Below are 21,483 nucleotides of genomic sequence, written 5' to 3'. Positions count from 1 at the left end.
TGTGTAGACAAATCCAAAGTCCCACAGGTGAAAACAACAGAATTTAGTCTTTCTGTAGAACATGAGGTTAATTTAGCCGAACATTTGACCTGCTTCTTTCCTCGTGAAGCATATTTAATTCATTACAGATTTTTTTCTCAACTACAAAAAACCCACAACAGGTATGTATTTATGATCATTGTCAAGATAGCAATGCCATGTGTACTCCACTAAAAATAAACAATTTAACCAGTATATACTCTAAATACCTTTTCAACTGCCTTAAAGTGGACAGTAGGTTCTTTACTGGAGAAAATATCAGCTTCTCCATTGTAAATATTTTGAGTGGGTTGTTATAAACAAAAGGAAAACAAATCCCAAAGCTCTCCTCTGTTCTCTTAAACACCCATGATCCATTTGACTGCATTCCATGCATAGCAATAGCACCCATTCTAACTCAGCAATATTAATTCCTGAACAAGGAACCTTACAGACTCACACAGAAGGTTTTGCAGAACAACTGGGTCTTCAGGAGGCACCTTAAGAACAGAGAGCTAATTTATAGTTTGCTTACAGAGATCCGAATAAGGAAGAACCTACGTGAAACCCAGGCAGCTACTCTGCTCTAAACCAGATGTACTGCTGGTATACAGGAAAGTTACTGAATTCATAATGAGTACATACAACCTTTTTTGTGACCTTGTGCCAAGCACAAATTTTGTCAAATGTCATTCAGTGTCATCCCGTGCCACAGACCTCCATGGAAGAGAGACAACTCCCTGACATGAATTCAAACTCCTAAACAACTGTTTGTTGAGTTGTTCTTTCGGCATTTTTTCCTTTTTGGTTTTTTTTTGGGGGGCGTGGGTGGGAAATGAAAAACCAAAAACTATATGAGAAGGAAATTATGTAAACTCAGCTGGTAAAACAGCAATTTTTTTTTGAAAGAAGCATAAATATAAAAGCCACATCCTATAAATTGCTGACCTTTAAACACTGACATGGAAAAAGCCATTAAAATCTATGAAGATAACAAAACCCAACTCCTACTTCATGTGAAAGACTGTAATGTGGCAAGGCAGAGGGTACCCAGAGGGTCTTCCCTTACACCGATTAAGTAGACCCAGCACTCTGTGTAACAGACAATGATGCCAACATAGGATTCTCATTCCTAAACTCAATTTATGATTGCAAGCATGGCTTTGCTCTCCTGTGCTTGCCTTGGTTGAGGATATAGAGAATAGACTACATATGCAACTCCATCATGTCAAACCTGCTTATTTAAGTAAGAAATGTTCTTGCAAGAAAATAAGCATTGACTAAAGAAGGTAGAACATGGATAAACAGAAAACAAAAAATCAAGTTCTTGAATTCTGTGGCGCTGGGTAACTTTGACCACGGTCCTGATATTAAGGCTCAAACTAAGCTCAGATTGAAGGCAATTAGAGTTTTATACCATACATGAGCATACCTGATCTGAAATCCCTCTTGCATAAAAAATTAGATTAGATTAGTTTATGCTCTGCTTCCACTGAGAGATCTCTGAGTGTTGGAGCCACCTGCACTGGTGGGGTGTCCTGGCTCTCCCCCGCTTCTGTCATTACAGGGGAATTACTCATCTAGTGAGGAAGGTGTCTAAGTCTCCGAGATGATGGCACAACACACGCAAGAGGAAATCGCAGTGCACAGCCAATGCAATGAAATGAAGGATCCTCTATGGGAGTTGGTTAGTGGTGCCAATGTTTGATATTTGTCGTAACAACCACCGACTGTTTTGTTTTTTGTTCTAACAATGTGAATTATGCATTAAACATTAATACAAGTGAGTGTACTTTTCTTTTGATCTTCAAGCATAATCATTTCTAATGAGAGTTTATACATAAGCATTGAAACAAATCCCTGAGTCATGTGAATTTACATTGGTTTTACTCTGTGGGAAAGATCCCACATGAGTTACTCATGTCTGTAAAACATAACATACTTATAATTCAGAAGAAAAAAATGAGCTTGCATTTGGCTGTTGGAACATAAATATCTGCGTAGACATTTGGCTTGTACCCTAGGAGTAGTGCAACATTAAAAAGTTAATTTATCAGAGATCAGGATTTAGGGTGGGGCTCTTAACTAATATGAGATCCAAGTCTGCTTAGAATAAGCTCACCTCTTAGTCTGCCGTCTGGCTTCCTACAAGAGTTGAGCCTAGTGTCAGAGGAATTTGAACTAACTCTAAGGGATCAGAATTTGGCTTGCTTGATACAGATAAAAGTTGCCAAACTGCCATCAGCACGTTTCAATATTGCCTGTATGTATCAGACAAACAGTACAGTGCTTAGTAGCACTTTACCAGATGCCCTTGACAGCCATCCACAGTGCAAGGCCGACCCAGTCCTGACCAACTGTAGAACCTGCTTGGCCATATTTAATATCTGTACTTCTTCTTTCAACATCAGTCACAAACAGTGCATTCCGTGAAAACATACACACTACGGATTGTGTAACTGCCAAGACAGTTATTTAAAATGCAAACAGAATTTAAGCTCTTTCCCCTTTGACACACTACACAAATATTAAAATAACCAACGATTAAAAGTCTGCACTTCAGCAGCTGTGCTGTATGTGCGGGGTACATACAACACACTGGGGAAAGTACAGGTGCAAAACAGTACATGATGGGCCTGATCCCTGGGTATACAGGTACTCACTACAAGATTTGCAAAATGCCTCTTGCCTTTTCAAAACAGACCTCAGTGCCAAAGGCTGCAGAAGAAGAGTGGCTGTCAAGAAGGTATTATGTTTAGTGGCAGATAGGCTCTATCTCTGATTAAGGTCACATCTCAGGAATTCTCAAAAGCCTGTTAATATATTTTATTCTTAATTATAAGTGCTAAAGGAGTCCTGGAAGCCAGAGATCCAGGATGACCCCACATCATTCCACGTTCTCACAGGAGGCTACAGTCATGCTCTCTGCTGCTTCTTTTCTCTTACCTGAATATCCTGAAATGCTGATGGTAGAGCTTCAAAAGGAAGAGCAGAAGAAGCCTATGCATAGAATAGTTTATATACTGGAAGAAGAGTAAACATGAAACCCTTCATCCCTGAACGCGAATTCTCCAACTGCTGTATTTCATATAAAGACAGATGTCCTGATACTAATGCAGTCGAGAAGAAAGGTTGAGATTGTAGAACTTCACCTGGCATGTTCAGTTTAACAATATTGGATTTTAAACAATTTCTTATTGAAGGGCCTCAACTCCATCTAGACCCTGCTTGAAGCACACTGATAATAACCCAGCTTGAGAAGTTCAGTGAGTGCTCTGACTTCTCAGAATGCATCAGTACATCCCCAGGCACACACAAAAAGCTGCTCTTGCATAGATGTGATAGATATAGGTAGAAAATGGTGTACAGAAGCATGTAGGGAGGCCTTTCTAAGCATCAGCTAGGGTGACAAAGCCTGTTGGACCATGGATTCCCAGGCTGTGTTCACAACCCTGGAATGCCTGCTGGAAACACTCCCCTGTAATTTAGCTCATTTGGTGTGCATTAAAGATGCTCATTTCTAGACCCCTAAGTGAAATGTGATACTGAATCCATCCATCCTCTTATACCAGCAGGCATATATCTAGCAGATGGCCAAGAGGCTGATGGAAAGGAGAGAACACCAGTTTTCATCCAGTTGTTCATTATGGAAAATTATGAGAAAAGTGAAAGATCTCATTCCACAGACCAAGACATTTACTTATATTTAACTGTGTAGCCCCAGACAAAACTCTGAATTCCATTACTATATGTGAATGTTATGGTGTGGTGAAGTCTTATTTGGTAATTACCAGGTCAGAGCGACAGACTAGAAAACAGATATGCAGCCCAACTCACATGAAATCAGTGGAGTCATACCAGTTTATACTAGCTGAGAATCCAGTCTTCAATTTCTAATTAAAAAACTGAGAAATTGCAGTTTTCTGTGATATCTTGGTCATATTATACAGAAAAAGCAATAAAGTAACAAGTTATAGATATTTATATAGCCAACAAAAGCAGAACCAATGTGAAATCTTTAGTAATGAAGTCCTACGACCACATTATTACATATTTCAGCACTGGTGCCATGTGGATTACTGCTTAACTTTAGGGCAGCAAGGTAAGCTCATTTTCTTGCCTTTCTCTTTTCAGTCACCATTAGGGCTACAACCTTCCCATCCTCCCAGTACAACCCCCAGGGAGGGGGGTAGAAGTTACACAATAGGTGTTTTTCCGTGGGCGGATGTCTAAATGTGAAGAGAAACAATTGAATTTTAATGACAATTTTGGGACACTTGAAGTTCATTTCTGGGCAGTGCAGAAATTAGTAGTTCTTGCTGCTGCCAGAATCTGCATACTCTCCTCTCCTGATGTTAGCAGGATTACAGGTCCTTGGCTTTTGGCAGAAACAACTCCCAAAGTAGTTGGTCCTTTTCTCGTGTCACAAAGGCAGGGTGAGAGACCTGCTGCTGTCAGATCAAACTGAGTAGCAATGCAGAGCAAGCGTGACGAAAAATAGGGTGTCTGCCCCAGATTTACACTACCAGAGATGCATTCTCATTAGGTATTTACAGCATAGTAGCATTGTCCACGGTAAGAAGATAAATTTGTTAAGTGCTGCACAAAACATTTAATCAGAAAAAATTCCTGCATACAAAAGCCCTACAAAAAAGATTGCGGAAGGAGTGTGGCAAACAATGGGATATCCTGGGGAAAAAAGTACACCAGTAATTGCAGAGAAGGCAGCCAGCTATGGAGGCTTTTCCTACATGCAGGGTAATGATAATTCTGCCAAGGAGGCAAGTTGTTTATTTCCTTTTTAGCTATGACATTTCCTTTGCATTACTGAATCATGGTTTGCTAATAGCTTACAAACATCAAGTTTATAAAGCTTTAGAAACCTTGTCCTATCTTAGATAATATGTATCAATTTATCAAAAGCTCTTTAAAAATATGTAATCCAATAGGTTTTGGGGTTGGGCTTGTTTGGGTTTGAGTTTTTTTAATAACTTCAGTAAAGAAGGGATAATTTTAGTCTTGTTTTTGTCTTCTTAGAAGATTCAGAAACTAATATAAATGATAGTCCCCAAATCTGTATGTATCTACTTGTAGATGAGGAAATAAAAAATATAAGATGCTTCAAGATAGTGCCAATCATTTAGTCTGCTCTGTAGTTGTATGGCACTGTGTCAACCATTTTCACCAAAAGCAGGAGACCCACTGCAGAGCACTGTCTTTTCAATTTTGGGCTAGGCAATCATAGCCCCAAAGAAGTCATGAAAGGGATCAGCCTTCCCCATGTTACCCCTCTGGTCAGATGGCAGCTCCAACCAAAAAGAGAGAAGAAAAGAGGACAGCCGTAGGCACCTGGCATTGCCTTCTTGCACAGAAAAAAGCAGGCAGGGGAGGAGGGACCTGGTGTCCAGCCAGGTGTGGCAGGTCTTACAAGCCAGGCTGCCAAGCTGGAGCTCATCCTCTGAATGGGATTCTGCAGGGGAAGGCATGGAGAAGGTAACATTGGGAAACTGCTTCCCTTGCAAATACTTCTGTGTCCCCATTTACCTTCCCCCGTGAAATGGCTGAACATACCTCTTGTTTGGCTGAAAATTTTCAGCCTGGAATTGAAAATGTTGCTGTATGTGTCCACCAGCACACTACAAGGCATAGGTAAAACATCATTGCTTAACATGTTCTTGCAGTTCCCTTATACTGAAGCCAGTTCCCATTTTAGTTACAGGAAAATTTAAAGAAATGTCAGGAAGATTCATTTTACTGACTGATACCAATTGATTTCTTCCTAACTAATAACTGGTTTTTATATATGCTACTCAGAGTTTAGTTGTGTCTATTATTTCTTCTACTTATTTCAACAAGGGTAATTTTACTTAGAGAAAATTTTTGCACTGTACTACTGGATACTATGGTACAGGTTGTTGCAGTAAAGGAATTTCACAACTTTAGAGACTTCACCAGAACATTTTGCTACTGAATTTTTTCTGAGAAGTAGAGGCACAAGCTCACAAATGCCCCATCCAAGTCCTTATAGAGCCATCTTGAGAGACAACTGATGTGCTTTTCAGGCTTGCACACAACATCTAGTCTCAGCCCCTGCTTCAAGCCCTTGGGAGATGGGTTTTCAGTTAAGACTACAGAAAAAGGAAAAGCATGGCCACAATCAACAGTCAATCATTTTAATAGCTGTTAATGTAAAAAACATATTCCTAACCTTACGTATTACAGCCAGCTACACAGTAGGAGACGTGGTTTTGCCTGGTGATCCTACCATACATAAATGCAGTTATGTGGGATTTACGAAGGTGGGATGCCACAGTTTCAATAATTTCTTCATTCTACCAAGGTTACTTTGGACCCATAAAATTCTTCTTTTATGTGACACTTCCTTTAAAGCAAATTTGTCCCCTTGAGTAAATTTTTCCTTGGCTGTAGTGTGAGATATAGATAGATAGACAGATATAGATACGTATATGTATGCACACACATCTGTATGTGTCATAGATATCTATATTTATCACACTAATTCCATTGAATAGGTGTTATTATAGATTTAAAAAAAAAAAACAACAACAAAAAAAGTACAAATTTCTCTACTCAGTGTATAAGAGAAGTTGGTATCACCCAGTTTAAGTATAAGATGCATTTTTTTTTTTTTTCCCATGGATACACCACCTACCCCAGAAGCACCTGATGTCAGTAGCAGGATATGTACCCATACAGCCTAAAAATATTTAACACTTTCTACAGATACAAATACATAATATGAAGAACTCCATCCTTTGAACATGGAGGAGTCACAACACCGTATCCTACTAAAATGCATACTACTTCCAGTGGTTTTCACTTGGACAAGATGAATAGGGAGGAAGGGAAGGAGGGAGGGGAAGCAAATTATTCTGAGAAAATTCAAGTTAGAAAAAGAAAAAATATTTTCTTATTTAAAGTTCAGACATCTGCACTCTTTTAATTTCTTGTTTAAAGAGCTATATTTTACATTACAAATTTCAAGCATATTTTAGATATCTTACTCTTTTCATGTGAATACAAAAATATGAATAATAAGGTAAAAAAAGTATATCAAACAGTGATATGATGTGTTCAGAAAGCATATGCATGGAATTGCCTAGTTCAGTTCTACTCAAATATTTTCCTAACTAGGAGAAAATGTGTAAGTTCCTCACCCGTTTCAGCAGCCATCATTAATGGATGTTAAACTTAGCAACAGTTCATTGGCAGATTCCCAAGACTAGCATCAATGTAAGGATTTGTATTTGATATGGGGAAAACTTTTTTCTAAAAAAAATCATTGTTATCCTGTATTTGGATGAAGATTTGAAATAGTTAAACACAAAATACCAAAGATGCTACTCATGGACATGCTAACTGTTTTGGGGGAAGGGGAGAGGGAGAAGGACAAACTTACTACTACATTATGAGAAATATAAAAATATTAAGTAAAGTCTTTGAAGAAATTAAGGAACCATAGCTTTCAATAAAGAAGGTTATATTAGTTCTATGTATTTCTGCACAACAAAACCAAAACATTGGCTGGGATTTCTGAGCATTTCCACAACCCAAACAGTAAGAGGAAGCTGTTCAAAGTCACGAGACTTTCAGTGTTGACTGCAATGGAAACAGAACGGGGCTTTTGTCTTAATCAGTTACTTAGAATGAATTAATACTGATTTATCATCTTTTCCCCCCTCTGTGCTTAGAGCCAGAGCAGTACTGATGTACGTTCAAAAACCCACAGACAGGCAATGACGCACCATTCTTGCAAGTATTTTGAGGGAAGGAGATTGCCTGTATTATGCCAGTGCTGTACTTTAGGGTCATGAGTCACTGAGAAAATACAGAGAAATTCTTATTTTTGTGCATTGAATAAGAAGTGTTTTGTTTCAGAATATAAATAGGGGGAAGTAATTTCTAAGTTACTACTCCATTTATTAAGAATGACAAAATTTGAAGTAGTTTAAATACTTAGATGGAAACACATAATTATTACTAGTTTTTGTTGCAAATGTATTTACATCCTAAGCATACTCCTATACCTGCACGATAAAATGAGCTCCAGCTCTCTCCATACATGACATAACAGTAATGGAAGAAAAAAGTAAATCTAAATGCTGTTTGTTCAGCAACTGAATCTTATGTGACATGTACCACTATTTACTATAGTTAGTGGTAATTTTACACAAGTAGTAAGCACATAAGGCCCTTGTAACATTTGAGACTGGATTATCCTGCAGGCTCTTTTAGTTTTTTTTTAAGAATATACCAATAGAATTAAACATGGGCATTTAGAAGAAAAAACATTTTATTTTTTTTAAGACTGAGATAAACTAATAAAAAAAAAAAAAGAAATACAATATTAAAGTTTTTAACTGCCCATTCTCAGTGTAACTCCTATAGTTATGTTCTTGCCTTTCCTTTCTGGAAAGATCTAGTTTTCTGCAGGGATGTCAAAGGGACCACTGCTCTCCATTTTCTTAAAGGTAGTGAGCCAACATCTACTAAATGCAGTGTGACATGCTGTTTACCTTTCTTGTAAACTTAAGACTTTTCCATTTAAGATAGTATAAATGAATCAGTATTCATTCACACCTATGCCTAGATGTATCTATTATAAAGCAGAGAGTGCTCATTTTTAATGTCCTCCTTATTATGATTTTATGCCATATTCCTCTGCACTGCCACTATTTGGAACTGCTCAAGGTATAATAAATGCAAGGGAAGTAAAACTAAAAGCAGTGTATTTTTCCTCTCATTTGCTACAGGCATTTATTGACAAAAAAAGGTGAAAAATGCAGAGGTAAAAAGTCTTGCCTGACATGTCGTTTAAACAACTTGGTAGTTTAGCAAACTACTACAATTCAGAAGTTTTGTCCCCTGCTCAAAAAAAACGAAGTGACAAAATCCCAAACAATATATGTTTAGGTTTGCACTCTGCAATATTTAGTAATTTATATTTGATGTCAGAATTTCCCAGGGAAGTAGTCGGAGGTTGTCTGTTTTGGGGTTTTTTTAATATATATATATAAATATAAATATATAAAAATAAATATATATAAATTTCTCATCTATTTAAAGGAAATCTACATACATCAGCAAAAAGCATGAGCAAAGAGAGAACACTAACCTGTGAAAAAATGAAACTGCCCTTTCTTCAGTGAATGCTTTTGAATTGGAAAATAATTTTTCTCAGGCTGCAGAAACCCTCTATTTAAACAAGTACCCACTGACATCACTTCTCCCTCTGATCATCCTTGTTACTGAGACAGAAACAGCCGTTGTTGATCACACAGAGCCTTCTGTAAGATCAACTTTTCCAATTAAACTTATATTCTTCTCGGTTGTCTGCCTTTATTTAGTTTGGAACACAATTACAGCTGTACCTTGGTTAACTTCTGGTGGTAAGGCATTTGCAGAAGCTGTTACTCTCGGTAACATTAGCTGTTACTGATTACAGTATTGCTTAAGGCAGATTCCTTGTTGTAAATGGCATTGAACATTTTTACCTGGATATTGCAACACCACATTATGAGCATTGGGATATAAAAAGAATAGTAAGTAATTCTACTGGCCTCTGGATTTAAGCAATAAGCTAGTAGACTTGTGTGTGGAGACACAGCTAGAAAAATCAAAATATCACCATAGTATCCAATACAATGTTTGTATCTTTCTCTAATTTGCTAGTGACCAATCATTACAGTCAAATGTGAACCACAGTCCTAAATAATAAAGGTCAAATTTTTCATTGACAGCTTCTGTGTTTGAGTTGCTACCTTGAAATACCTAAAGCTGGATTTTACAGCAAGGTTCCCAGATGTTTCACTGGGATCGTATCACGTCAACATCAGGAAAAACCAAAGCCAGAAGAACAGGCCCCACATCATCTCAAATCAAACCCCATTTCATTTGAAAAATGGATCCTGGGGTTTAACATCTGCCAGAAGGATGGTCTGGTCCTTATTAGTATATTCACATTAAAAAAAAATACCAGTCTGGAACATTTATTGAGTCAACCCCAGTCTCATCTGATCTCATTTCTCAACTTTGTTGGATATCAGATAAAAATATATACAAATTCTGGAAACTTACATCATCATAATAAATAATGTTAGCCTTTCTATATAATACAAAATTACTGCAAATATAATTTGTTAAAAAATAATTTTATAGGATCTCTACATATATAAAAATAGTAAATATTTCTGGATATTCTCGTGATTATGAGAATTACAGTCATGCAGCTTTTCAACAAAAGCCAGCATGCTATGTTCATCCAGTCTATCCTCGGTTATAAAGGTGAGAGTGTAGGAGCACTGTTAGGAAAGTCTACTGGAGTTCAGGACTTTCACCTGGCTCCATCCGTAACATGCTGGGACCTACTCCAATTCACCATAGAAAAACTTCCTTTTACATCAGCTTTCCTAATACCTAACTCATCCAAATAAAGTGTTTTCCTACTATCATATACTGGGGGAGAAGGAAGATTCATGGGATAACTGATTTGAGAAGTTATTTGGGATTTCTTAATGCAAGAAATTGCATTTCAAAATAAGCTTGTAGTTCTCTAACATGTAATTATGAGTAGTAAAGAGAGGATAAGGCTACACCGTATTGTACCAAATGAAGATGTTTTCCTTTTCAAAGGAAGTTTTGGTATTATTGTCAATACCAAACCATGCTGTGATCTCCCATTAATCACACTAAAGCTATCTCTTAAGCTGCAATGTTGCTCTGTGAAGATATTCCATCTGCTTTGAAATTAAGCACCAACTTGTTTAACTCCTGACAACACTTTGCCATAACCCTGTCAAGCAAGCACAAAAATCAGTGAGAAGAAAATGATGGAGCTGTACATCTCAAACCAATACATGTGCCCTAAAATCTAACATTCAGAAATCCTTCATCACTGCGACCTACCACCTCAACTCATTACAATACGTTCACCGATCATTTTTATTTTCTTCCCTTTCCAATCAGAAAGGACAGAAAAGACACTTGCCCCCCCCCCCCCCCAACACTTTTAAATGGCAAAAGGGGGTGACCGCTCCCCCAGGACTGTGGTGTGGCCGGGGGAGCCCCATCTCCCCCTTCCTCCTCAGCATCACTACAAGCGCGACCCGTCTCCGGCATCACGCACCGACCCCTTGGGCAAGCCAGATAAAGTGACAGGATTTAGGGAATGGCTCGTACCCTCGCGAAGGGATCCCCATCCTCTTTCCCTACTCCTGCATCCACTTATTGTAATTCCTCAGCTTTCGGCAACTTTTCTCCGCGTCGGCAACACCCCTGGAAACTTCGAGAGGGAGAACAAAGGGGCAAAGAACAAAGAGCCGGGCAGGGGAAGGGAGGGGAGGGAAGCAGGGAGCCCCCCTCCTTTCGGGTCAGCCCGGAGACCCTCCCCTCCCGCCGCCGCCCCCGGGTCAGCCCTGCCCGCCCCACGGAGTCCCCGGCGGCAGCGGCCCCGGCGGCGGCTCAGTGGGGGAAGCCCCGGGGTGGCTGTGGACGCCCCACTCGGCCCGTGAGCCTCACACAAACCCTGCGAGGGCTTGCTCGGGGTCCGGTTTGTGCCCGACCGAGAAGCGCCCGCTCCTGTCGTGCCCTCACCGACGAAATAAGCGGGTGGGAGGCTGCCCCGCTCCCCCCGCACACAGCAGTGCCTTCCCACCTGTCCAGCCCTGCCCCAGCGAGGGCCCGCACCGGGCGCCCTGAGCATCCCCGGCAGCATCCCCCGCGGAGAGTCGGGGGAGACTCGCTCCCCCGGAGTGCAACACGTGCCCGGCCCCACAGTCGCGGTCCCAAAGCCGCGGCCGCTCCGCGGGGCGGCTTGTGGGGCTTCTGTGGACCACCAGAAATCAGCAAGAAACCGAGGCGAAGAAGCCGTCCCGTTTCGCTGCGGGGATCCCGTTTCCCTCGTAGCAACTTTTAACTTTACTTAAGTATCACTAAGCACCCTTTTTTGATGGTCTGCTTCCCTCACACCCCCTCTTACCGAGTGCGACCCTTTAGCAAGCCTCCTGCTTCCTCTATTATCAGTTAAATAACCTTGAAGAGCTGCAGGTGCCCTCGTTACCTGTTGCTATGAGGCCCCTGCCCTCTTATCGGGGCATAGGAGTAATTAATTCTGTTTTAATGCTGTGATCACACTGTGTTGGCTGTGGGAGGTGTAAACCCCGTGTGGCTCCGGGCAGGGAGGGGGAAGGTTTGGGCAGGACAGTCGTGCCCAGCGTCGCTGCCCGACCTCAGAGTGAAGCCAGGGGGGCAGGGAAAGCCAAACGCCGGGAAGAGAAGCAACCCTGTCATTAGGGACCACACGCACTAAGTGCCATCCTGCAATACTTCTTAGCGAAGGGTAGGGAATTATCATTATTCTTCTCGGGCAGGCATTTCCAATTTGGAGTTAATTGACGCGGTTCTTCCTTTGAGTAATAACCAAAGGGAATCCGAGCTTTACCCGAGAAACTTTCAGAGGTTTTTCCTTTTTTTTTTTTTCTTTTTTTTTACCTTTCTTTTTTTTTAATTTAAGCTAGAAGCGAGCTAACAGAATCTCGCTTTCCTGAAGGTGAAACTACTCTAGTCCTTAATCGGGAGCGGAAACGAGCCGCGAGATCAGTACCGAGGTGCGATTCAGGTGCTCGTGGGACGCGGTCCAGGAGTGGTTCCGAGTTCAAAGCGGGCTGGCCTGAGCCGGTCCCGCCACTCCTAAACCCCGCGAGGGAAGAGCCCCCTCGTCCCCCAAGACCCTGCAGTGAGCATCCCTCATTAGAGAAATCAGAGAACGGTGGAGAATGGCTTAAACAGAATAAAAACTTTAGGTTGGAGATTGAGGAGCGTGAGGCAGAGCTGAAACACGGGTTTGCGTGAAATGCTGCCCTGGGAACGGGAGGAAAACTTGAGCGCAGCCTGTGCCCTTAGTTAACTAAAGCCAATTACCTGTCTCCATATAAAAGGTTTCGCGTATGGTTACAGCTGAGGAAATACGAGAAGCTGATGAGTCTGTTTTGGTTATGATTTAATCAAATAAATTAAAGGAGAAGGGTAAGGATACGCCCAATTTGGAACTTCAAAAAAAAAAAAAAAAAAAGGGCATGAGTTTTGAGGGACGCTCTCTGTCCGAAGCCTTTCCTATTGTACAGAGCAAAGTGAGGCTCTTGGAGTCCACTCATCTCATTACTGCTGGGTATTTAGGGTTTCTCTTTTCCTCCCCATGGAGTAACCTTTCATAAACGATTACAATTTCGAGGGGGAAAGGTGAGTAGGTGCCAAACCAAGCTGGGGGTGGGGCAGAATTTTGCGTTTCAAGCAATTCAGCAGACAGTAATTCTGCTTACAGCAGAGAGGTAGGTGGATACTTGAAAACATCTTCCACCGGAGTGTCCTACTTTGGCAATTCTAATTAAAACAAGGTTTAAAAGATGCAAAGAAAGAGCGAGCCTCTTGCTTTTTTTCCAATGGGCGTGGGGGATACCGTCAGGCACAAAGAGTGCTTCCAGCTTGTTCTAACGTGCACCTTTGTTTAAAAGGAAAAAAAAATAATCAAGCTCGTCCTCTGATTTCAACTAATGTATTTTTAACTGGATTTCTTTCCTCTGCTTTGTGTGATCTGATACTTACCGTGTAGCCCTGGCCCACTTTCAGCCCTGCGGGTGCCCTGCACTGTGTGTGTGTCTGAAAGAAAAGGGAAAAGCCTTCCATCTCACACCCTTTTGCCCTGTACCTGTGCTTGGGAATTGAATCGTGTTCAAGCTACTGGTCAGTGAAACCCGGATTGTATTCCCCTTCTCTCCGCCTAACCCTAGAGAAGCTGCGACTTTATAGGTCCAGCAAGGCTAGTGTGGCTGTGATCGTCCAGCACCTCGGATCAATAAAGCAGCCAGTTTTTTTGACGCTTCTTTTCCACGGCAGCTTATTGAAAAGGAGCCTTTACCGCCACCTATAAATAGCGCTGCATCCAAGTCACTTTTTTTTCCCTCTTCTTTTTTTTTTTCTTCCCCTCTCTACGTAAAGTAGCAAAGTTCTAACCAAGATACCGCAAGTTCTCCTGGCTGTTCAGCGAGGGCTCGCCCCGGAGGGACTGCACTGGGGGTCCCGGCGCCAAAGGCTGGGCTGCTACCTCGGGGGGGGGGGGGGGGGGGGCTCCGGCAGGGCCAGCCCCACACCGACTGCCTTTGAACTTTGTTCACAGGCACTGGAGAGAGAGGAGCGAATACCGATACTCACCGTGCTCTTTGGCTTTCCAGGTGTAACTCCGTCTCTCCCTCTGCTTTGTGTATAAATGAGCAGAGGTTACATCCCAGGCACGCGGTATAATTGCCCTGGATAACCCCGACCCTGCTAGTTTAATGCTACGCTAACCTGAGAGTGTGTGATTGGAGCTCGACTGTTGGCTTAGAAAAGCGCCTCTCCACGCTGGAAACTAATTCGCTTTCTCTGTTCACACCCCAACCCCTTTCCACGCGGACTCTTCCAGCCCTGCATTCCTGCACAAACCAGGACACCTACCTTTCCGAGAGCCACGTTCCCTAGCAAAGATTTCATTTTCCCCCACTCTCGAATCAACTGCAATTTCCTTACCCACGTGTCATGCCCTGTCTGCTGCGTGGGGCTTGATTTCGCGCACTGTGCCACGCCGAGGGCTGGGATTGCCCGCCTGGAAACCGCCGAGACCTCGCGAAGGGGAAGGAAGGAGCAGAGGCGGGGGGGGTAGGACGCGCTACCCATCGCCTTCCTTGCACCTCGCTGCCACCTCGCCGGGGAGGGGCGGCGGGGGCGAAGGGCCGGGGCGCTCCCACTCTCCCCAAAATCGCACGCTCAGCCCGCAGGACTGGGTTGCTCTCCGGGCTCTTTCTACCTGCCTTGCACAGCGGGCTGGGAGCTGACGGACAGTCATCGCTGTACGCGGAGCGATCAAACCCCCTTCTCCCCGCGCTCTCTCTCTTTATTTATTTATCTGTTTATTTATTTATTTGTAATTCCCTTTCAATTCCCCCAAATGAGGTTTGATAAATACGTTGTCTGCGCTGATACCAGTGTAGTAATTGTCAGAGGGGCTGAGCGCTCCGGGAAAAGAAAAGCGGAGGAAGAGGGAGGGATACAACCTCCGTTATCTCGCTGTTACTAATTCCCAGCCGGCTCGGACTCGGGGGACAAGGCGATCGCTTAACAAACCCTCCTCCTCTCCCTTCACCACTCCTTCCTTCCTTCCTCTTCTTCGGCACATTTTCTCCCCCGCGCTCGCCTACGTTTCATTCCTCCTCTTCGTGAGGAATAAACCGTGCGAACTCAAAGTAAAGAGAGAAAAAAAAGAAAAAAAAAAAAAGGAAAGGTGGGTGGGAGGGATACAGGAGGCGAATAAAAAAAATAAGGAAGGGGAGGGAGGAAGAAAAGGACAGAAAGTGTCTGTGCCTGATCGCTGACCATCTGTGCAAAAGGTGATCATTGTTAGGTACTCACATGGCTGGTGGCAGAGCAGCTCTTAGCAATTAATAAGTCTCTCAGCTTGAGCTCTTCTTTCCCCTTTTGGATGGCAGCGCTCTCTGCGTGGCTCGCCCTCACTCGCGCACACACACACAAACCCGATCAGATGCTTCAGGACCGGCCACTTTGCGAAGGGAACAACACGGGAGGGTTTGTATTACTCCAGGTTCGTGTGTGTAGCCTATAAATAGCGAACTTTTTGATGGAATCAGCTAACAAATGAGAGGAGAAGGCGTAATTTTGCGCAGGGAGCCCCCCTTTCTCTTTGCAAGATTAAAACCCCCCAGGCAGCAGACAGAGCTAAAGTTGTGGGTGTGTAGAAAGGAATTTCACTTTATTGTGATCGCGCGTGAGATTTTTGTTTGTTTGTTTATTTCGGGGGTTGTTTTTGTTCCTCCCACTACCACGACCCCCTCCCCTCCCCCCCCCCCCCCCGCCAACCTATGCGTTACATCCTCCTCCCTGCCTTCCCAGCTAGGGGCAGGAACTGACCCGGATTAGCACCGACTTTAACTCCAAGTTGGAAACACACGGTGCGTTTTCGGCTTTTTTTTTTTTTTTTTCAAGTGGTGTCTGTTGTTTTGTTTTGGTTGTTTTTTTCTTTTCTTTTTTTGGTGGGGGGGGAGATATCCACGCGATACCGTGTGGAAGTGCAAAAGGCGGGCAGGCAGGCTCCCCTGAACGTGCCGTCACTTTGAAAGCAAGTGAGGAACAGAAAGAAAACAGGTCGGAATTATTGGGGGGGGGGGCGGGGGGGGAGAGGTGAGAGGGCGGTACTTTGGTAGGGACAAAGTGTTTGCCTAGGGCTTTGGGTCAGTCACGGAGCGATGGACCCACTCGAGAGAAAACCCCACGAAACACGTGGCTGTGGGGTTTCCGCGGTGCGGGCCCCCCACACCGCCCTCTCCACCTGGCGCAGCGGAGCCCCCGCATACCTGGGCACGCGTGGGAGCCCAGAGAGCCTCATCCTTGAGGGTGCCCAGTGCCCCGGCCCTTCGCTGGTGGGCAGCGCCGGTGGGGCCGGTCCGACGGCTCAGGGGGGAGCCCCCTGCTCCAGCGCCCACCTTGGCCTTCTTGGGCAGCCTACAGGCTCCTCGGGGCCGGTTCCCCCCGCCGCCTCCCTCCCCATCTTTTGTCGGTGGGCTGAGCGGTACCAGCACGTTCGGCATCACCCGGTAACGACAGTCCCCTGTCCCCGGAGGACATTGATTTGCAGGAAGCTTAAGGCCGGGCCCTGTCAGCAGAGGGGCTGCCACTGATAAGGATCCCACCGCGGCAGCTATGAAGAGGTTTTCTCCCCTGACAGGTGCCTGACAGGGCTGGCCGGGAAGAACTGCTGACCTGTCTAAAGAAATATATGTGCGTCTCCTGGAATGGCAGGACAGATGGTGCCCGTTCGCGCCGCGGCGACTTCTCTCGATGGCACACCGAGCGCAGCTGATGAGTGGTTTGTTTTTATGGCAGGGAGATAGCGATGCCCTCGGACATCCCATGGCACTGGCTTGATGGGAAATGTCCGCTTCTGTACGGGAGCGAGTGCCGCCAAGACGTGCACCGGGAGGGCAGGGGGGCAGCGACACGGCTCCCGCCTGCTCCTGCCCCATCCACGCGGACGTGACCTGCCGCAGAAACGCCGAGGGAAGGGGCTTTCGGCACGAGTGCCAGAGCCGCGCCCCCGGTTCCCTCCAAACTGGTTTTAAAGGTCGCTCCCCGCTCGTCCCCACTCTCCTCCGGGGGGACGGCCTCCGCTGAGCCCCCCGAAAGGCCGAGCAGGGCCCGCGCTGCCTTTGTGCCGCCCGCGGGGACGCGCAGGAGCCCGTGTCGGGCAGTGCCCGGGGGTGCAGGCAGGGGCCCCCCGAGCCCCCTCGTACGGAGCCGCCCTCCTTCCCGCGGCCCTGCTGGGGCAGTGCCCGGGCGCGGACACGCCGCCGCCGCCGCACGGGCAGCCCCGGCACCCCCATCCTCGGTGGCGGCTCCCGCTGCCGGAGCGGCCACCTCGGCAGCCCCCCGCAGCCCCCGGCAGCCTCTCGCCTCCCCGCGCCGCGCTCCCGCAGCCCCCCGAGTGACGCTCAGCCCGGCGCGCTGGTCCATCCGCGCACATTTCCAATCTCATGGCTCATAAACTATTAGCGAAGGGATTTCATTATTCACCTTCCGTATCTTACAAAGGAGAAAGAGGAAAAAAAAAAAAAAAAAACAACCACGCGCTCCTGGTAACAGTAAGACCGGGCTGCGTTTAAATCCCAGTGCCTGCCCGGGCTCTGGGATCGGCTCAGGGCTGGCGGCTGCGGGGGCTCCGCCGGTTCCTCCGCTCGGCGCTGGGATCCGGCAGAGGCTGCTTGTCCCGGAGGGACTGCGGAGGTCAACCTCGGCCGGGGGCAAGGAAAGGCAAAGCAAAGCAAAGCCAAGCCCAGCCAAGCCAAGCCAAGCCGTGAACTACGTTTTACTATCCGCAGAGAAAATACTCCGGAGGAAAGAATAAAATCTTAGGGATGAAAGGGGATGGGGGCAGTCTGCATATTTTCCTTATTTTTTTCTTCCTTTTTAATTTTTTTCTTAATTTTTTTTTAATCTACAATACGTAACATTAGGAGATATTTAGCTCTCCATCAGAATCTGACAGATCCCACTCCGGGGTGTGGACCACAAGCTCCCCGGTGCGATGCCGCTTGGGGACAGGTTACCGCGGACCGAGGGCCGGAGCCCGGGGATGGCGCGGCGGTGCGCGGAGGGGACCGGCCGGGCGGGGGATTCAGCGGCAGCGACCCAAGGCCTGCGGAGGGCCGGTGTCAGAGTAAGCTGCAGGCAGGGCAGGCAGGGCAGGCGGGCAGGCAGGGGCAGACGCGCGCCTCAGCTGGGCGCCTATAGAAACATAGGACCCGATTCAGGGAAAGTTATTGACAGCCTGGATGAGAGAAACAGAAATGTTAATACAGATAACTTTGTTCCTTTCTTTTTTCCCTTCCTTTTATTATTTTCTTTTTGATCCTTTAGGAAATGGACTACGAAAAAGTTTAGACCATGAGGTAATTATAAAAACCAATATAGCGATTTTGAAAGAGAGACTCACTTCGCAATTTTGCACCGAGGAGCAAAATATTCTGGCGAAGTCTGGGGTCATCACCGACAATGGAGCAATGTTCCCTCCCTGTTTAATATACATGGTGTGGGAAATGGACGGAAAATATAGCTAGCACCTGTAGTGCCAAAGGAAAAAAAAATCAAATTACTACATCATATTTTGGGGCTATTTTGCAGGACATTCTTCAAAAATAGACTCATATTTAATTATATCTCTAATGATTTTCTCTGTGAGACTGCTAGTTAATAGTAAGGAGGAAATGGGTTTTCTACCGAGTTTTTGCATTTTGATATCTTAAAAAAAAAAATAAAAAATTCTTATGTGTTAATAGCGCACCTGGGACTGCAAGCGACCGAACTGGGCCAACTTTTAATTAACATGCTGACCTGCCGAAGAAGCAAAACTCTCTTAAAAAAGAACAAGAAAAAAAAAAAACAACCAAAAATTTATACCTATACATGCACTGCCGTATCGGCATGACCCCGGAAACCTCAGGGCTCTCCTCCCCCTTTTTTGAGGTCAAGGATGCGATCTTCGAAAGGGACGAGGAGACGTGCAAGTTAAGCACCCACTCGCCTTCCCTCCCAGGGGCCGCCGCCGCCCGCGCTGCCCCTGCTCAAGCTGCGCGGACGGAGGCGGCTCCGGGAGGGGGAAGACGGGCAAAAAGGGGGGGAGTATGACCGGTGTTCCCGAGCAGCGTGTGCGAGGAAAAGGCCGTGGCAGAAAGGGGGAAGGTCTGGGCTCTTTGGGAGGTGCGGTACAAACACCAGCGCGGGGTGACTACAAGCTCACGCGTGGGTGCTACAAGCTCCAGAGCCTGTTCGGCGGCTCCCCCATGCGAAGCACAAAGAGAGGTCAGCAACCTGAAAGATTAACTTATTTTCTCTATGCTTTTGCCTCGTCAACGCTTATTTTCCTTCCCTTAATTTTATCTTTAAAATTAATTTGATTTTTTTTATTCCCATACATACTTCAGGCAGGCTAGATGCCTGACTTGCCCCCCCACCCCACCCCAAACTGGCACCGGAGTACGTTAGTGCAGAGTTACACTTTAACTTCTCTGCAGGTAATAATTAAAGAGCTTCTTTCTAAATCTCTTTCCCCCACCGAAGCTCTCTTTCGCAATAGATTATATTGATCACACACAGGGGCTCAACTCTCCTCGGAGCCGCTGTCTGTGAGCTGCTCTCAATTCCCTGTGCTTTGTGCAACTTCTCCCAGATCTCCTAACTTTTTCTCAAGCCGAAAGGTTTCTTTAGGGACGCATTTGTATAAACACTCCCAAATCCCCCCAAGAGAAAGCTCCACATGCAAAAGGGGACTGACAGTCATTTAGATGCACACCAGCAGGCTTTGGCCATACATTTGAATTCTGTCCCTTCGCAGCATTGTGGGTGAGTTTAAAAATAAGAGATATAGAGGGAACAAAGTCATCTGACATTAGTAAGGGAGTATCTTTGTCGAGTGGGAAGAACTCCAACTTCTTCTAGTGGTGACACTTTCCAAAGAAAACCTTCAGCCTTGTCCTAACAGCCATACTGAAAGTTTTAGGGGCTCTGAGTTACTTTAGATCATAAATTAATCTGCCAGAGAAGTGCAGCACACACCTGATATCAAGGAAGGGTCAAGAGCTGGCCAGTTCCAGCTGGTCCTGCATTTGATTTACTTCAGGCTGTTAAGATGTATACTGTAGTGTTTTGATAAGAAAAAAGGAGTCAGCAGTTTGATTTGGCAATTCTTTCTTTTTTTTTTTTTTTCTTTTTTTTTTTTCCCTCTGAAGAGAGCCGCAGTTTAAGCTACGGAATTTGTTGTAGCTGTTGGGTTGGTTTTTAGCAGAGGTTCTTGGTTTGCATGGGGCTATCTTATTGCTTACTGTTAACTATGTTTCTTACTTTCTCAAGTGAGCCAGACAGTGGCATGAACTTTTAAGTAGCTTGTCTACCTCAGGCCTCCAGCACCTCTGAACTGTGCCTTTCCTGGGACTCATCTCAACCAGAGAACTTGGAGCAACAGCAAAGGCAGTGGCCATCACCCAATGGGTCACATCAGCAACCTAATCTGTCTCAGTGGACCTCTACCACAGCTTTCCCCTCATGCCTCTCTTTTCCACAAGGCATTGCCCATGAGTTCCATCAGGTGCCTCAGAAATATTTGAATTTAGTTTTATTTTACTGAACAGATTCACAAGCTGAATGTGGGAGGCTGGTTGTTCTTGGCTGAATTAAACTTATTTGAATTAAATTATTTGAAGATATCTCCTGCACCCGCTGTGCTCTCTTTTATAGCCCCCCCCACAAACTTTCGATCACAGAGAGTTAAATCACAGTAGTTACACAAGGGATGCTATCTCTGACATGCGTGTCTGTGCAGTGTAAAGAATACCTGCAATACTGCAGACCAGAGGAGCATTGCACAAATAACAGCCCTCAGAGGTGGCAGCAACGGGTGCGTAAATGGGGAACTAAGGAGCAGATCAGGATTTTTTGTATTCCATCCCTGTTTTTTACCCCTTTCCTCTTGTTTTAATTTCTCTGCCTCTAAAATAGGGAAGTAAGAGTCACTGACCCTGTTGCCTTTCCATGAGGCAATTGGTGTTTAAGAAAAATCAGAAATCCTCAGAGGATGTAATCTGTGATAATATATATTCTAAGCTAGATGTGCTGCCATTCCCTGTATTTGGGTTGGCAAACATTTCTCAGCAGAGATCGTATTTTCTGTTGCATGTAGCTTTGGAAAAAACATCATCACTTAGGCTGAAAACTGATATGCTGACTGTCTGTACCACGTAGATTATTTTGAAAATACCTGCCAAAACAATTTGTCCATTTCCAAGAACAAGGTTATGGAAAAATAAACAGTTTTGCTCGTACTAAAATGGAAACTTTTTTCCTTTGAAATGC

The 21,483-nt window shown here is 44.9% G+C and overlaps 1 protein-coding gene and 1 long non-coding RNA gene across 4 annotated transcripts in view; one reads left to right on the top strand and one right to left on the bottom strand.

Moving 5' to 3' along the window:
* ESRRG (estrogen related receptor gamma) overlaps nucleotides 1-14,263 on the bottom strand; it is a 396,805-nt gene extending 382,542 nt beyond the window's left edge. Inside the window, exon 1 of one of the 2 annotated variants that reach the window (XM_027641309.1) lies at nucleotides 14,245-14,263. The gene's annotated coding sequence lies outside the window, so the exon portion shown is untranslated. Of the gene's footprint in view, nucleotides 1-12,097; nucleotides 12,121-14,244 lie in introns of those variants that run through there. The other variant, XM_027641313.1, reaches the window with a different exon arrangement.
* Nucleotides 14,264-15,478: 1,215 nt separating this feature from the next.
* On the top strand, nucleotides 15,479-20,837 carry LOC113946263. Of its 2 annotated transcripts, XR_003527372.1 has the most exons (4): nucleotides 15,479-15,667; nucleotides 16,808-16,948; nucleotides 18,496-19,437; nucleotides 19,560-20,837. It is a non-coding gene; the product is annotated as an uncharacterized LOC113946263 (long non-coding RNA). The 2 variants fall into 2 exon arrangements; XR_003527371.1 differs by having other exon boundaries at nucleotides 18,496-20,837.
* Nucleotides 20,838-21,483: the final 646 nt, after the last annotated feature.

Source organism: Corapipo altera, unplaced genomic scaffold, assembly GCF_003945725.1.
Source record: "Corapipo altera isolate COAL_440 unplaced genomic scaffold, ASM394572v1 48b, whole genome shotgun sequence".
NCBI lineage: Eukaryota > Metazoa > Chordata > Aves > Passeriformes > Pipridae > Corapipo > Corapipo altera.
Note: the sequence above shows the minus strand (reverse complement) of the source record. Positions and strands in the feature narration are given on the sequence as shown.